The 19,736-nt window shown below is 34.0% G+C and overlaps 1 pseudogene; it reads right to left on the reverse strand.

Annotated features, from left to right (window-relative positions):
- LOC114259164 (RHOMBOID-like protein 2) overlaps nucleotides 1–18,135 on the reverse strand; it is a 40,488-nt pseudogene extending 22,353 nt beyond the window's left edge.
- Nucleotides 18,136–19,736: the final 1,601 nt, after the last annotated feature.

The following is a 19,736-nucleotide window of genomic DNA, read 5'->3' on the forward strand; positions in this document are numbered from 1 at the left end:
ATCAACATCATTCCAAATTAAGTGACACAACCTCCATCCACTGGCATTCATAGAGTTATATCACATAAGCAAATAGCCTCATGGTAGAATGCTAGATATAGTAAGAAAAATACACACAAACGGGGTGCTAAAGCATAAAAACTTACATGTTTGACGTCCCACAAACAAGCTACAAAACAAAGTTAGTAAAATATGTATGATCTTATATACAAAATCCTAATGCAATTCACTCATGAGATGCAACTAAAGATTCGGCTTCTAAAATATGATATGTGAATCATCTCAAGAACATGAGGTAGCGCATATAATCACATAGGAATTGATTAAATCCACAAATGCAAACTTAGCCGAATCAAGATGCATGAAACATGAATGCAAAACATAACTATGATGAAAAATAAATATGATGTTTATGTACAAATAAAGAAAGCAAATAAAAGAACGGTATAGAAAGAAGCGGGATGGGAAATTATTACAGCATTTTAAAGAATAATTACAAACCAAATTAGAGAGGGATGAGGAGAATATTACAACAAAATAAAAACCTCACAATACACTCAAAATAAAAAATAAATAAAAAAAATAAAATCTTCATGTTCTTTAGAACCGCCGGCGAAAATTGGTCAATATTGGGAGATTACGCCATCTTGTTCGGAAGAAGCTAACCGACCGGCCAACTAGGCCAAGCAAAACCTATCTTGTTGCGAAACCAAGAAAAGGAACAAACAAAAAATATGTAGGTGGCTCAACTAACCACTATCGGTTAGATTAAAAAAAAGAAAACAAATATAAAATAAAATAAAAAAGTGCAAACTCACAACATAAACCTAAAGCAATAAAACAAATATAAAATAGAACATACAAGATTACAACAGAACTAATATGAGAGTAATACACGAAAAAAATAAATATGAGGTAGAACATGCAAGATTACAACAAAACTAATATGAAATTAAAGCATGCGGATAAAAATAAATAAATAAATAAATAATTATGAGCTAAACAAACCACTAGGATTATAACAACACACTATGAAATATAAAGTAAGAAAATAAATATGAGATAAACAAACCACTTGGATTATAACAAAACACAATGAAATAAGAAGCAAGAAAATAAATATAAGATATAAAATATAAGAAAATGAAAGACTAAAAATTCACCTTCCAAAGAAAGATTGAACTTCTTGATTTCCAAACTTCCTCTTGATCACCCTCAAGTATAGGAAGTGTGTTCTCAAATCTTCAATTCGAAATTATGGAGTTTATGGAGTTTCTGGTATGGAAAGTGGCTAACTCTCTAGTTTTTCTCACTTTCAATCACTAAACACTCTTCCTTATGATCGAGGCAATTGATCTTTGGCTATATCAGAATTTTTGGAGTGGTTTTGGTGTATGAAAATGAGAAATTTCAGTAGCTATGGAAGGTATGGGGTGTATATGGAAGATAGGAATATTTTTGGCTCAAAAACTCAATTTTTCTCTCTTTTTTCACCCTTTTCTCACTCCTTTCTCTTCAATTTCGTGGCCCTTCCCTCTCTTACAATATGATCATTCTATATAGGCAATGAGGGAGAGTAAAGGTCAAAAAGAAGGTGGGAGACATGGTGGGCGACAAGAATGTGATAAGAGGGCAAATTTTCAAGGTGGTTGCATGGGATACTCCTTTATGGATGCAAACAAAACCTCTTTTTGACAATGGAGGATGATTAGGTATAATGGAGGATAAGTGGATGCACTTGAATGGCTCAGAAAATAGGTAAATGGGTTGTCCCAACCGAACCAAAGCCAAGAAAAATGGTCTATTGTTGTTTTGGGCCGAGTCAACAAAATCTGTTTTTAAGCCCAACTTCAAATGGGCATATCTCCCCCATATGGACTTGGTTTTAGGCGGTTCTTGGGTCCAAATTGAAGCCCCAGAAATCTAATTTCCAATGGTGGTGGCCTCAAATTTAAATTCCAAGTGTACAAAGAGATATGCCTAATTTAGTGAAGGCTGTCTCGGGCTGGGTCAACAAAATCTGCTCTTAAGCTCAACTTCAAATGGGCATATCTCCCTTATTTGGACTTGGTCTAAGGTGGTTCTTGGTCTAAATTGAAGCCCCAAAAGTCTACTTTCCAATGGTGGTGGCCTCACATTTAAATTCCAAGTGTACAAAGAGAAATGCCTAATTTAGTGAAGGTTGCTCATTTCCTTCTTAATGATTTGATACTCATCCTTTTCCTAAACCAGCTTTCTTTCATCCCCTCCTATTTCCTTCAACTCCAAACCTATAAAGAAGATGTTTTTAAATATTTTTCAAAAAATTTCACCTCCCTTCCATTTATTTCCACTTTGTCCTTACTCGGTTTACTGAAAGTGCAATATTTTAATCGAAATGGGAGCCTCAGGACATCGTAGAAACATTTAAAAAAAACATATTTTGAAAAGAGGGTTTTAAGGTCTAAAATAGTTTGGCCAAAAAATGGGTGAAGGTTGGGATTAAAACTTAAATTCCATCTTTTTTACTGAGAATTTTGTGAGAAACACATTCTAATTGTCATCATCGGGTAATCAAAAGAAAGTGCCCAAGTCTTAGGGCCGGTCAAAATGGGGTGTCTACACCAAGTCTCATAAATAATCATGTATCTCTAGGATGTGGATATGTGTGATGGAAAACTTGATCTCTCCATGTTATGTTCAATTACTTGGAATTGAGAGAAATTGTGCCTAACCTCACCCTTTTGTTATGCTTGAACTCATGTAAATAGATACATATGTATATGTGTATATACCTACATAATGGGAATAAGGGGATCATGGAATTGGAGGTGTAATAGGCCAAATAAAACAAGTCATGATCTTTATGAGCTAGAATTTCATGTTTTTGTGTTTATATGTTATGTTTCTAAAGTAAATTTCACTTGATTTTGGCAAAGTGACTACCCCTTGCAGGCTTTTCATTGTTGAAGTTACGGATAGAAAAACAGGTCCAGAACCGCACGTTCGGGGGTCACAGCCGCACGTGCGGGAGCATAACCGTACGTGCGGGGGTCACAGCCGCACGTACGGAAAACAGGGGAGAGGAATTAAACCACACTGCAATGAAAGCACGTGAGGCGCACTTACCCGCACGTGCGGTGGGGACTTCTGCACGTGCGGCTTAAGCTAGAAAAGTCTATTGTCTTCTTTCACTTTGTTTGACCCTCTAGATGTGTTAATATGACCATTCGATGTTCCTATAATGCATTTAATTACAAGAAACTTAGCGAATCGAATATTTGAGAAATAAGAGAAAACTAAGGAAAGGTGATGTACTTACAAGTTGTGTGTTATGTGTAGGGCATATACAGGAGGGGACCATCGTTCAACCACATCACAGTGAGTGATAGTAGTGTAATGCTATATTTCATTCACGTATTGAGTTTATATATATTGTTCGATACCTTATTCACTCTTTTAGTAAATAACTTATGTTATATGAGATATGTTTGCCATATGTTTGAACTTTGGCATATGAGCTATGGACCCGAGTTCGTTCTATTTGCTATTATGATGGGCCCAAGGCCGTTTTGCTAATATGATGGGCCTAAGGCCGTTTTTCTATTTTATTGGGCCCAAGGCCGTTTTGCTATTATAATGGGCCTAAGGCCGTTTTGTATTACGATGGGCCCAAGGCCGTTCTGTATTACGTTGGGCCTAAGGCCGTTTTGTCTTGTACAGGCCCAAGGCCGTTCAGAAAAGGAAATATGAATAAGACTAACTTATGATTTAAGAATATGCACTGTTAAATTATGCTCGCACTCCTAATTTGTTGTATTGCTATTATTCACTAAGCTTTGCTCACTCCATTTTTTTTTATGGATGTTTTGTAGGTAATCAGGCCGTGGGACAATCCTTAGGTCAGCCTAGGAGCCTTTTCTGGACCCGTTTTGCTGAGTCACCTGAAGTGACTCTTTTGTTTTATTTTTGGGAAACCGTATGTTGGCATGTTTTGTTGGAAATCGAAAGAATAGACACGTGTATATATTGTCAATACCAAACTTTTGGGTTGTTACCCTTTTACACCTTTAGTAAGCGTGAATGGTGTATGAAATGTTATGTACTTATGTATGGCAATGCATTAAGAGCCTGGCATATAGTCATAGCTCAATGAATGCTTTATTCTATTATTTTTTTACTTCCGTTCAAGCCCCAATATTGAATAAAATTTAAGATAACAAGTTGAGGCCTCAGGTCAGGCCGGTCATGTCCAAACTTTTAGGGGCAGGTTTGAGTCGTGACAATGAAAGTTCTGGAAGTAGATAGATGATGTTCCTTTAACTGTAATAAATTCACTCCATAAGATAATAAAATTAGGGTTTGAGATGATAATCCTTACCCAACAATCAGCAAAACCAGAGCAACCACCAGTAATACATATTTTAAAATTGTGTGCTTGGAATTGACACGAGCATCAGCTTGAAGATGTTGGCGCTCCGGCCAACCAAACTGGGGGCGAAGTAGCAATAGGAAACCAAGGAGGAAACCTGTCAAGAATCCTCCACTATTTGCAAAGTTGTCAACATAAGGAAGAATTCCAACTGCTAAGTTGATGACAATGATGATCATAAGGGTAAATAGAGCAGCAACCTACAAAATAAGAGAAGATGAATTAGGACATGTGTTTAGACTAGTCAAATTTCTTCATATTCACAGCCTGAACAAAGTATTTTAAAAACCATTTAAACAGGTAGAACTACTAATCTACACTCCAACCACTGTAAAGAGGACCAGCAGGTGATCTCAAGCTTCATGCTTGCTTCTCACTGATCATTTAATACAGAGATCTAAGCCTAGTTGCAATTATCATGAACCTAAGATCACCCTTCTCTTATTCTTCTTGGAAGAGATGGGGGAAAAGAACTAATACTTCAGGAAAAATCAAACATCTATTGAATCTACCTTATTAGTATAAATAGTCCAATTAGTAAGTAGCTCTGATAGTATCACTCCAAGAAGTCCAAATAGAGCACCAAAAGCACCACCAGAAATTCTGTGTTAAAGGGCAGAGAGTATGCTCTCACCAAATCTTGACAGCAGGTAGATTGCCCTAAGTTGCACTGACACATACCAAAAATAACAAATTAAGGAAGAAAAAGAAGAAGAAGAAGATTATGTGGATGTAAGAGAAACATAGCAAAATTGTTAAAACAATAACACTGCAGGAATAAGAACCTCACAATGGATCAATTATGGTAGAACAGGGTGCCCAAAATATCCATGTGGTAAATTAACTTTGCTTTGATTAGATTTTTTTGGCAGAAATGCATCCAACTAAGAGAAGCCATTGAAAGGAGTGCTTGCTAAAAAGGAGAGTGAAAAATGAAAAGAAAGTCTCATGCATAATGCTAAACACTACAATTGTCACATAATACTCAAAGGAACTCATTTCGAAGCTTTGCAAAGATTTCACTCCCATAGAGCACCCACATCACCATCTCTTCAACAAGTTGCCGTGGAAAAGTATAATAAAACTTCTTTTTCACATACTAATTTGAATTAGGGACAAGTTTAGGCTTCAGCAAGATGAAAGAACATAACATACCAAACCCAAATTGCTGTTCAAGTCGGATCCCAATAAATACCAACATCAACATGTTTGCTAGCAGATGAATAACACCAGCATGCAACCAGTTACAAGTGATAAGGCTCCATGCTTCATGTCCATGTACTACCTTGTCCCACTCTAAAGGTCCTAATTTTTCCAATCTGCAGAAGTAAGCGTAGATTGAAAATTAAGAATATGTACAAGTCTGTAGCTACAATTTTATTTATTTATGTATTAACGGTAAAAGAGAACAATAAATTTTGCTTGGTCTTGTGGGAGGGGGGAAGCATAAGAGTGAACCATATACACCATATGCATATACAAATCATTGAATTCCAGTAGATATATTACCATTTCTACACAAATGTAATACAAGAATGAAAATATTTCCCAGTTTCTTTCTATTGAAGTTGTGCCCTGTGATACATTTTCGACAGTGGCAGTTAAAACAATTAGATTTTATGATTACATGCTAACTCTGAAATTGAAATTAAGAAAGAGAAAATGGAAATATTGGGAAAAAATGTGATGAGAATATCATCACATCCACAAAAGTTTCCCAGTAAGAAACCACAATACCCAGTTAACGACTATCCTAGACACCCATGACATTCTTTTAATGATATCAATTTGTTAAATCCGTTTACCAATTCAAAATCACCCAAGTTTCTGTTTAATTAAAATATCATATTCCATGAAACCACTTGCATTATTCACCAAAACTTTACTTCAATCAATGTAACACACAAAAACTTTTATACTTTTTTCAAATGTAGCAATCTAATATAACACTCCTATGTAACACCAAAAAATTACACTAATAGAAATATAGATTTCAACGCTTGACAACTAACAACCACCAATCCCCCTTAAAAAAAATCTTCCACACCTCACTTTTCATTCCCATCCCCAAAACAAATCAAAAAATTGAAAAAATGAATCATTAAAAGGCATTCAGTTACACTCAAATGGTATCGAATCAAATAAATACAACTTTCCAAAACAAAAAGGACTAATTGGTTCATAAGAAAACTCTTAGAACTAAATAGATCAACATTTCCTCATATAGGATTTATGGGTAAATTTTTCAAAATAAAAACTTCTCATATATTTCAATTGCGTTGTTATTTAAAATAAACTAATAAAAAAAATTAAATTACATTGATTAAAGAAACTAAAATTAATACAGATAAAGTGAAATCACAAGAATAAACAAGGTAAACTATATATATTAGGGAAAATTAGTCTAAGGTCCCTCTCCCATTTTTAGTAATGGAAGAGATCCACAATATTATTTCATGATGGCTAAGGCCCTTCAGATAAATTTGATATATCTCACACCTTCAAACCCTCACCCCCCCTCTCTTTCTCTCTTCGCTGCTCTTTTCTCTCTCTCTCTCTCGTCGATCCAGCTCGCCGGCCACTCTCACTTTGTCGAAGACATCGTCCTCTCTTCCGATGGCCAGTTCGCTCTCTCCAGCAGCTGGGACTCCGAGCTCCACCTTTCAGACCTCTCCACCGGCATCACTACTCGCCGCTTCATCGGCCACTCCAAAGACGTCATCTTCATCACTTGCTCCTTCAATAATCACCAACATGTTGGAATGATAAACCTAGTTCTAAGCACTACTCAGCATTGAAATGGTCGATGCTAGTGTCGAAACAGTTGAATGATGATGCTTAGACAGAAGGTTGAGTTCCCAAAGAACTGAAGCTAGGGCACTGCTAAGATTTGGGTCTAAGGCATAAGGTTGATACTTCTGCATGTAATTAAATTAGTCATTAGTAAAAGATCTGGGAAATTCAAATGAAGAGCCCACCAGTTCAATAGAAGGTTAACTACATAACAAGAATAGAACAGGTATATGATCGTACGTTTCGGGGAATACACTCGCTACAAGTATAAATTATGTATATACAAGTATGATTATATATATAATCACTTGTATGTATGTATGTGTGTATGAACTGATGTAGTGTATGATTATATATTTTTATAGGTATATATCTTTGGTTGTTCAAATTTCTCCTATGGACCAAACCAGATAATTTCTCTGGACCAACCCAGAGAAAATTCAGTCCAAACCAGAGAATTTCTCTGGACCAACCCAGAGAAAATTCAGTTCAAACCAAAGAATTTCTCTGGACTAACCTAGAGAAAATTTAGATCAAACCAAAGAAAATTCAGTCCAAACCAAAGAATTTCTCTAGACCATATAAACAAACCCAGAAGTCTCTGAAGATTTGTTTGGGTGGATAACACTCTAAAGATCCGTAGTGTTGAATCCCAATTCCTTTTATTTCACAGTGTAAAAGCCCCTCTCATGTTTGGGTTTCTCTCTTTCTCTGATCAAAATAGACATTTGGTTTTTGGGTTGTTGCCAACAGTGGCTGAAATCATTACTTGTTTTATGCTAAACCCTCCCAATTCGTTTATGAATGTCATAGTGCAATTCCTAATCACCTATTTTGGTGATCTTGCTATTGTTGTTTGATTTATTTATAACCCAATTCTATAGCTTGCTTGGTGTTATCATTTGATGCTTTTTTGTTCAAGAGAACCTTATCTGGAGCATTTGATCATCTTGAATCTCAGAGGTTGTATATTCTCTTTTATATGATTTACTTGTAGTAAATTTATTGGTATTTTGCAACATTGAATTGATTATACATTTCTAGTTACTTGAATTTTCCCAATTTTTGTACCCAAGCTGAGGTTCAATACCATATTTCAAGTTCTATTCCAAGAAACCCATTTCCTGCCACTTGAATTTACCATATTCTCAGCAACCTTCTGAAAAATTTAACAACCCCATTTGAAATTCTCTCATCATGCTTTGAAACCCTTTTTGAACCTCCTATTTCATTAATTGGAAATCATTTTTATTGACTACTCTGATCTGCCATTCACTTAAAACCCATGCCTTCTTGTTTGCATTGATATTCTCTGTAAATATGCATCTAAATCACTGAAGCTATCAAACTACAGACAACACAAATGAATTTCTATGGTTGGAGGGGATTTTCTCTGGGGTTAAGTAAATTTCTCTAGGGTAGAGAGGGAAATTTCTCTAGGTTGAATCCAGAGAAATTCTCTGGTGAGATTTTCTCTGTGATGTGTCCAGAGAAATTTGGAATTTTCTCTGTGATTTGTCCAGAGAAATTCTCTAGATCGAATTTTCTTTGGATCAATGTTGACGGACCTTAGACATTATGAAAATATTGAGTGTCCTTAAAAAAATCCCCTATATATTAGTATAAAAAATATAATAACATTCTTTTTTTTTTATTTATATGATTAACAAATTATTGATAAAAAAAATTTAGATGTTAAGTGAATTAAAATTTAGAAAAGGGCATTCTGTCCAAAAGTCCAATCCTGGATTTTCTTTGCCCAAAGATTCACACTCTAAAACAGTCTATCTATAAAGACAAGCTCCCAAGGTAATATGCACAGATAAAAAATAGACAAACAGGGAAAACAAGCTTGGTATTTCAACAAATAAGTTTGTATTTCAACAAAAACAAAGTTTAGTTGAACAAATAGTTTTGTATTTGAACAAATAATTTGGTTGAGTATATAATCTTCACTCTCTCCTCTCTTATTTGCATAGATAAAAAAAATTAAAACATAAACAAATAATAAAATTTGAACAGATAAGGAAAAAATTTGAACATATAGATATAAATTTAAATAGATAGTGAAATTTTTTGAACAGATAGTCAAAAAATTTGAGCAGATCAAAATAAATTTGAACAGATGGTGAAAAAGTCAACAAATAAATTATGGGATAAAATTAGAAATAAAATGTCTTTTAATACCAACAAAAGAAATCAAATTATTTCACAAAAGGTAGATCTCTCATCAATAAAAAATATCACTTGGACCTAATGTCTTAGACAAATATTAGATTGGACTTTTTAATAATTTTCTCCTTAAACGGATTATAATATACTTATGTTAAATTTGTAAATTATAATTAGTGTAATTTATCAAAACAAAATTATAAGAAAGAAAGAAAGGAAACAACTGAAATGTGAATGGGTAAACTAGGGATAGGACAAATGATGTTGGCGCTGCAAAGCCTACTTTATTGATCCTTGGACTAGGTAAGTTAACCACTCATGCCTTATTTCCCCAACAACAACCTCTCGTGGCATTGTGGTTAAGACTTGGGGTTTAAGCCTCAAGGCCACAGGTTCAATTCCCTTCTCTCTGGGCCAATCTCCTAGGCGAAGCACAGTTGATTAGGAGGTTGGACCTCAAGTTGTCTAATTAACACTTGGTGTGGGTTCAATGCTCCCCCGCTGTACGAGTCCTGACTTAAGCGGAGCTTGTCTTGGGAGGTCGGGGCAAGTTCCAAGGTTATAGTCTCCTTACTCGGAACGGCTAACAGGACACCCTAGTGATCTTTGCAAGGGGCACTGCCTTGGACCTGCAGGAGGGTAAGGAGGATTTTCCTGTAAAAAAAAAAAAAAAAAAAAAAAAAAAAAAAAAAAAAAAAAAAAAAAACCTCTCATGAACTTTAGTTGACTAATTCTATCCTAATACAAGACCAACCTCATAATTTCATATTTGTATCAAGAATAGGAGTGTTTTATAGATGTTAAAAATGTATATTATGGAGTTCATGCGCATAATAAATCTAAATCACACATTGATATATTTGAATAATTTATTAATAAAATTTTTAGATTTGTAATATTATGAACAAAATATCACTCATCATAACGGGAAGTCATTTGGAATAAAGAGTTAGAAGAAAAATGAAAATGTGTTGGAACAATCTTCTGTGTACATAAAATAAATTGAAACAAAACCAAACAAAATAAAATAAAACTTACAGAATTTATTTTGTTGAACCAAATAAAAATTAAAAGACCAAGTCGAGTGTGTGACACTCTGTCCTTACGACTGATTCGCCCTGCTACGGTGCTTATGGTTGAGTGGCGTCTATCTCTCAGGATACAATGAGCTTCACAAATTGTAGTAGCACTCCAAACAATTTGTTCGGCGAACCAAACCTGTGTTCTAACTCTCTGAATTTTATTCTAAAACTAAAATGAAGAATAATGCACAAAATAAATACTGGACAGCAAAGAGACAATTTGCAAACTGATTTTCGGATCCTCTAACACTGCTGGAATGTTGGTATTTATAGGCACAAAAAGTCCTGTCCGAACAGGTATGAATCTGTCCAACAGATTCAGTTTTGAAAGTGAACAGAAATGGGTAGGAGTTTAACTCCCCAGTGATCTTTCTGAGTCATTCACAACTCGGTTGTCCCTTTGAACCTAGATCTTGGGATCTCCAATCAACTAGGTTGGGTTGCCGTCGTGGTAACTTTTATTTAATAGGCTTTAGTCTCATTCCCCTCGATGAATTCTCAACTAACTCTCTTACTAACCCTTTGGTTAGTGGATCCGCTATGTTGTCTTTAGACTTCACATATTCGACGGAAATAATTCCATTGGTGAGTAGTTGTCGCACGGTGTTATGTCGACGACGAATGTGTCATGACTTACCGTTATACATATGACTCTATGCTCTATCAATTGCTGATTGACTATTGCAATGTATGCATATAGCAGGCACCGGTTTTGGCCATATTGGAATATCTTCAAGGAAGTGGCAAAGCCATTCTGCTTCTTCCCTTGCTTTGTCTAAAGCTATGAATTCTGATTCCATAGTAGACCTAGCAATACAAGTCTTTTTGGAAGATTTCCAAGATATAGCCACACCACCAAGAGTAAAGACATACCCACTGGTGGACTTCGGGTCTCTAGTATCCGATATCCAATTTGCATCACAGTATTCTTCAAGTACTGCTGGATATCTAGTATAATTCAGCCCAATATTACAAGTAAATCGGAGATACCTTAGAACCCTTATAATTGCTTTCCAATGTTCGACTCCCGGATTACTCGTATATCTACTTAATTTATTTACTGCAAAAGCTATATCCGGGCGAGTGCAGTTCATCAAGTACATTAAGCTTCCAATAATTTGGGCATACTCTAATTGAGAAATACTTTCCCGTGCATTCTTAGAAAGATACAAATTAACATCTACAGGTGTTCTAGCAAGATAATCATCATATTTGCTGAATTTGTCAAGTATTTTCTCAATGTAATGAGATTATGACAAAGCATATCCTTCTGATGTTTTGGTAATTTTCATACCAAGAATTACATCAGCAATGCCCATGTCCTTCATGTCAAAATGTTTATTCAACATTTTCTTAGTAGTTTTAATCATATCATTATTACTCCCTATGATGAGCATATCATCTACATAGAGACATACAATGACATAATCTTTGTCTATGTTTTTAATATAAACATATTTGTCACACTCATTAATTTTAAATCCATTTGACATCATTGCCTTGTCAAATTTTCCATGCCATTGCTTTGGCGCTTGTTTTAAACCATATAATGATTTAACCAATTTACACACTTTCTTTTCTTTTCCTGGAACAGAAAAACCTTCTGGTTGGTCCATGTAAATTTTTTCATTTAACTCACCATTTAAGAAAGCGGTTTTCACATCCATTTGATGAATTTCTAGATTGTACAAAGATGTAATGGCAATTAGCATTCTAATGGATATTATTCTAGTAACCGGTGAGTATGTGTCAAAGTAATCAAGACCTTCTTTTTGTCCAAATCCTTTGACCGCAAGTCTTGCCTTGTATTTGTCAATTGATCCATCCACTTTCAATTTTCTTTTGAAAATCCACTTGTACCCAAGAGGTTTACAACCTGGTGGCAAATCCACCAATTCCCAAGTGTGATTTTGCAAGATGGATTCAACTTCACTATTGACAGCTTCTTTCCATAAAAGAGCCTCAGGACTGGACATAGCCTCTTTAAAAGTGAAAGGCTCATTTTCTACCATATATGTTAGAAAATCTGGACCAAAAGATTTTGAGGTTCTAGCACGTTTACTACGCCTAAGTTCCTCTTCCTCATTTTGATCTAACTCTTGTTCTTGATCAAGTTCATGTTCTTGATCCTGATTAGTAATAGCATCATGAGATCTTTTATTACTACTAGTCTCTTGTCCAGTCTTATTTGGAAACACATGTTCAAAGAAAGATGCATTCCGAGACTCAATAATAGTATTTACATGCATTTCGGTATGTTCTGATTTATAAATCAAAAACCGATATGCACTACCATTCTTGGCATAACCAATGAAAATGCAATAAATGGTCTTAGGACCTATTTTAGTCTTTTTAGGACTAGGAATAGCCACTTTAGCCAAACACCCCCACACTTTTAAGTATTTGTAGGATGGTACTCTCCCATGCCACATTTCATAAGGTGTTTGATTCACTTTCTTTCGGGGTACTTTATCTAAAATATAATTTACAGAAAGTATTGCTTCCCCCCACAAGTTCTGAGGTAATCCAGAACTTATTAACATAGCATTCATCATTTCTTTTAAAGTCCTATTTTTCCTTTCAACAATTCCATTTTGCTGAGGTGAGTAAGGAGCAGTGGTTTGATGAATTATTCCATGTTCTTTACAAAATTCACCAAAAGGTGATTCATATTCACCACCTCTATCACTTCTAAGTTTCTTGATTTTCTTACCAAGTTGATTTTCAACTTCATTCTTATATTGAATGAAAGTTTCCAAAGTTTCATCATTGGATCGAATTAAAGAAACATAACTATATCTAGTATAGTCATCTATAAAAGTGATAAAATATTTTTTTCCACCTCTTGTTTGAATTGACTTAAAATCACAAATGTCACTATGAATTAATTCAAGTGGTTCCGAACTTCTTTCAATTGAATGAAAGGAGTTTTGGATAATTTTGCCTCAACACAAATTTCACATTTATGATTTGATTCAATGTCAAATTTAGATAAACATTCCATATTAATTAATCTACGCAAAGATCCATAATTAACATGTCCTAATCTACCATGCCATAAATTTGAAGACTCAAGCAAGTAAGAAGAAGATGTATTTTTATTAATGACTGAGGGTACAACGGTCATTACATTCATCTTGAAAAGGCCATCAGACATATAACATTTTCCTACATACATCCCGTTTTTGCTAAGTACAAACTTGTCACTTTCAAAAACTAGCCTAAACCCATTCTTACTCAACAAAGATCCGGAAATTAAATTCTTGCAAATGTCCGGTACATGCAGTACATTGTTGAGAGTGAGTTCCTTTTCTGATGTCATCTTTAGTACAATCTTTCCTTGTCCTTCAACTTTGGAAGTTGAGGAGTTGCCCATAAAAAGTTGTTCATCGTTGCCCACTGTAGAATAAGATGTGAACATCTTTTTGTCGGCACAAATATGGCGAGTAGCACCAGTGTCCACCTACCATTCTTTAGGATTTCCGACAAGATTTGCCTCGGAAACAACTGCAGAAAGATTTATGACACCTACACCATTGGAAATTTCATCCATTTCGGTCAATTTGGCTTTAGCAACCTTATTTCTTGATCTTCCTTTGCCTTTACGTTTGTAACGGCAATCTTTGGCCCGATGACCTTCTTTGTTACAAGTGTAACACATGTCATTAAACTTGTACTTCTTAATTTTCCCTCCTTTAGATAGCTTTTTCTTCTGCTATCTTTTAAAAACAGTTCCTAAGAACTTCTCTGGTTTTTCACCATGATTCACTGGCACAGTCCCAACATAAGGAGAGGTTGGGATAATGGCAATCACCATACCAGTACTGGTTTGAACATAAGTTTGACCAGTTTTAGTAGCCATAAATTCTAAATTATAAAATAAAATTATAATTAGAATTTTATACTACACAGAAAATTTAAACCAAAAAACACAGAATTTTAAATTCTGTAAAAATAAAAGAAACAAGAAATGAAACTTTTATTTCCAATTAATTTGAAAATAAAATAAAATTTTATTTAAACAAATTAAACCAAAACTACAGAAATAAATTATGTTAAAATAAAAGAAACAAAACAAAATGTAACTTTTATTTTCAATTAATTTGGAAATAAAATAAAATAAAATTTTATTTAACCAAATTAATTTCACACAGAAAACTAATCCAAAATCACATAATTAAATTATGTAAAAGTAAAAGAAGCAAGAATGTGACTTTTATTTTCCAATTAATTTGAAATTTATTTAACCAAATTAATTCCACACAGAAAATTAAATTTCTGTAACACTTCAATAATTAAAATACTGAAACAGAATTTTAATTAATGAAAACTCGGAAAATAATTTCTAAAAACCCAAAATTAATTTCTAAAAAAATTCCACAAAAGTATGTTTTGAATTGTTAATGACACCAGCATATTACTACTAGTTGTCAAAGAAAATAGACAATATATTACTACTATCTGTCAAATAGCATATAATCACTATTTGTTTTTCCAACCAGAATATTATTTTGTAAATTCACAGAAAATAATTTTTTTATAAATGAAGAATGAAAAAAGGAAAACAAACGAAAAATTCTGTAAACAGAATAATTCGAATCTGTCATAAGATTGTTGGAACAATATTCTGTGTACATAAAATAAATTGAAACAAAGCCAAACAAAATAAAATAAAACTTAGAGAATTTATTTTGTTAAACCAAATAAAAATTAAAAGACCAAGTCGAGTGTGTGACACTCTGTCCTTAAGATAGATTCGCCCCGCTACGGTGCTTACGGTTGAGTGGCGTCTATCTCCCAGGATACAATGATCTTCACAAATTGTAGTAGCACTCCAAACAATTTGTTCGTCAAACCAAACCTATGTTCTAACTCTCTGAATTTTATTCTAAAACTAAAATGAAGAATAATGCACAAAATAAATACTAGACAGCAAAGAGACAATTTGCAGACTGATTTTCAGATCATCTAACACGATCTTCACAAATTGTAGTAGCACTCCAAACAATTTGTTCGGCGAACCAAACATGTGTTTTAACTCTTTGAATTTTATTCTAAAACTAAAATGAAGAATAATGCACAAAATAAATACTGGACAGCAAAGAGACAATTTGCAGACTGATTTTCAGATCATCTAACACTGCTGGAATGTTGGTATTTATAGGCACAAAAAGTCCTATCCGAACAAGTATGAATCTGTCTAACAGATTCAGTTTTGAAAGTGAACAGGTATACTTCAAATTCAAACAGATCTAACTGCTGGATTGTTATACACAAAACTGCTGGGCAGTTTGTGGAAGTTAAAAAAAAAAACTGAAAAAATAGTTTTAAACTGTTAAGGAATTTCGAACTGAAGGAGATAAATTTAGATAGAAAATTAATTCAATTTTTGTCACAAAATTTAAATTTAATTTTATTTAAAATTAAAATAAGAACCAACCCGACCCACACCTGCGCCCGGCAGGGCCGGACAGATGGCGGCATGCTTGCATGTGTGTGGTGGTTTGGGTTATGGTTCACTTTATTCATAACTCCTCTCTTCTACAAACTTGGGGTGCCCCTTGGGGCCCAACCCAAGTGTTGTAGGCTAGAGTTTATATACTTAACAAAACTCTCTTAAAGTTTCAATGTGGGACAAGCCTCACAAGGAAACCCACATTTAAAACTTAAATGTTCAATTCCACGAACCCGAAAATGACGTCATGTTCCCATTCACTCATAAATGGTTTTGACGAACCGTCTTCACCGTGTGACTTGCTACGCGGCAAAGAACACTTCACGTCTTCGGACCTACCCCAAAAGACGTTTGGTGCCCACTCAATTTTTGGCTCAAAGTCGGCCCAAAATAAGCCTAATAAACCAATTTTTCCAACAAAATGAACAACACAAAAGGTATTATTTAAACTCACAACCTCATACCATAAAATAGTACTACACAATTAGTTAGCCAAATACCTTGGTTCAAGTTGTTAACTTAATTTTTTACAGGTATGCTTTGCTTGATTTATTGTAAAATGTGAACGATTCAAATTATTAACATAGGTCTCAAAATAGGCTCATTTGGCTGCACAGCAGAAACCCCAAATCCACATTAGTCATGTTGAAAGTGTAACAACTATTGGTATCTATGAAAAATTAATATAAAATAATAAATTCCACTATACAAAAGTTTATATAAAATGACATTATTTTTTATGATTTTTTTTTATATTTTAAATCAAAACACTTATCACTGTTGCTCATAATTGTAAGAATATCACAATCACATCTTTTAGATATATTTTATATATATAAATTTTATTTGTAAATTATTTTTCAATAACTAAAATTTTCCTACAGTCACAAAAATTAAATATAGAATATATGTAATAAATATATATTTATAAAATATAATAAAACTCACTTTTAAAATTATTTTTCACTTATGAGATTGTAACATGAAAAGCAAAAAATTGTAATGACTGTTAAATGAAAGGAGAATTGCAATTCATCATAGATGACCAGAGATATTTATTTATAGGTGAGGTGTTAATTTTTTTATGTTTTAACATTAAAATTTGGGAAAATGGCATTTCAGTAGAACAGTGATAAAAAAAAATATTTAATATTTTTATGATGGTACAATTCTCTTGTGTGCATGATACAAATTTATTTTTGTACTTGATGCAACTCTTTTTGTATGTTAAAATTGTACCAAAAAAATTTCTTATTTGTAGTCTAACTATTTTATAATAGTCCCACCTAGTTACACACAAAAACTTTTATACTTTTTTCACACAAAAACTTTTATACTTTTTTCAAATGTAGCAATCTAATATAACACTCCTATGTAACACCAAAAAATTACACTAACAGAAATATAGATTTCAACGCCTAACAACTAACAACCACCAATCCCCCTTAAAAAAAATCTTCCACACCTCACTTTTCATTCCCATCCCCAAAACAAATCAAAAAATTGAAAAAATGAATCATTAAAGGGCATTCAGTTACACTCAAATGGTATCAAATCAAATAAATACAACTTTCCAAAACAAAAAAGGACTAATTGGTTCATAAGAAAACTCTTAGAACTAAATAGATCAACACTTCCTCATATAGGATTTATGGGTAAATTTTCCAAAATAAAAACTCCTCATATATTTCAATTGCGTTGTTATTTAAAATAAACTAATAAAAAAAATTAAATTACATTGATTAAAGAAACTAAAATTAATACAGATAAAGTGAAATCACAAGAATAAACAAGGTAAACTATATATATTAGGAAAAATTAGTCTAAGGTCCCTCTCTCATTTTTAGTAATGGAAGAGATCCACAATATTATTTCATGATGGCTAAGGCCCTTCAGATAAATTTGATATATCTCACACCTTCAAACCCTCAACCCCCCCTTTGTTTCTCTCTTCGCTGCTCTTTTCTCACTCACTCACTCACTCTCTCTCTCTCTCTCTCTCTCTCTCTCTCTCTCTCTCTCTCTCGTCGATCCAGCACGCCGGCCATTCTCACTTCGTCGAAGACATCGTCCTCTCTTCCGATGGCCAGTTCGCTCTCTCCGGCAGCTGGGACTCCAAGCTCCGCCTCTTGGACCTCTCCACCGACATCACTGCTCGCCGCTTCATCGGCCACTCCAAAGACGTCCTCATCATCACTTTCTCCTTTAATAATCACCAACATGTTGGAATGATAAACCTAGTTCTAAGCACTACTCAACATTGAAATGGTCGACGCTAACGTCGAAACAGTTGGATGATGATGCTTAGACAGAAGGTTGAGTTCCCAAAGAGCTGAAACTAGGGCACTGCTAAGATTTGGGTCTGAGGCATAAGGTTGATACTTCTGCAAGTAATTAAATTAGTCATTAGTAAAAGGTTTGAGAAATTCAAATGAAGAGCCACCAGTTCAATAGAAGGTTAACTACATAACAAGAATAGAACAAGTATATGATCATACGTTTTGAGGAATACACTCGCTACAAGTATAAATTATGTATATACAAGTATGATTATATATATATACACTTGTATGTATGTGTGTGTATGAACTGATGCAGTGTATGATTATATATTTTGTTTAAATTTCTCCTATGGACCAAACCAGATAATTTCTCTGGACCAACCCAGAGAAAATTCAATTCAAACCAGAGAATTTCTCTGGACCAACCTAGAGAAAATTCAATCCAAACCAGAGAATTTCTCTGGACCAACCCAGAGAGAAAATTCAAACCAACCCAGAGAAAATTCAGTTCAAACCAGAGAATTTTCCTGGACTAACCTAGAGAAAATTAGTTCAAACCAAAGAAAATTCAGTCTAAACCAAAGAATTTCTCTGGACCATGTAAACAAACCCAGAAGTCTTTGAAGATTTTTTTGGGTGGATAACACTCTAAAGATCCGTAGTGTTGAATCCCAATTCCTTTTATTTCACAGTGTAAAAGCCCCTCTCATGTTTGGGTTTCTCTCTTTCTCTGATCAAAACAGACATCTAGTTCTTGGGTTGTTGCCAACAGTTGCTGAAATCATTACTTGTTTTATGCTAAACCCTCCCAATTCGTTTATGAATGTTATAGTGCAATTCTTAATCACCTATTTTGGTGATCTTGCTATTGATGTTTGATTTATTTATAACCCAATTCTATAGCTTGCTTGGTGTTATCATTTGATGCTTTTTTGTTCAAGAGAACCTTATCTGCAGCGTTTGATCATCTTGAATCTCAAAGGTTGTATATTCTCTTTTATATGATTTACTTGTAGTAAATTTATTTGTATTTTGCAACACTGAATTGATTATACATTTCTAGTTACTTGAATTTTCCCAGTTTTTGTTCCCAAGCTGGGGTTCAATACCATATTTCAAGTTCTATTCCAAGAAACCCATTTCCTGCCACTTGAATTTACCATATTCGCAGCAACCTTCTGAAAAAATTAACAACCCCATTTGAAATTCTCTCATCATGCTTTGAAACCCTTTTTGAACCTCCTATTTCATTAATTGGAAATCATTTTTGTTGACTACTCCGATCTGCAATTCACTTAAAACCCATGCCTTTTTGTTTGCATTGATATTCTCTGTAAATATGCATCCAAATCACTGAAACTATCAAACTGCAGACAACACAGGTGAATTTCTGTGGTTGGAGGGGATTTTCTCTAGGGTTGAGTAAATTTCTCTAGGGTAGAGAGGGAAATTTCTCTAGGTTGAATCCAGAGAAATTCTATGGTGAGATTTTCTCTGTGATGTGTCCAAAGAAATTTGGAATTTTCTCTGTGATTTGTCCA

Source organism: Camellia sinensis, chromosome 13 (genome assembly GCF_055761805.1).
Source record: "Camellia sinensis isolate YWXY chromosome 13, ASM5576180v1, whole genome shotgun sequence".
NCBI classification, from domain to species: domain Eukaryota; kingdom Viridiplantae; phylum Streptophyta; class Magnoliopsida; order Ericales; family Theaceae; genus Camellia; species Camellia sinensis.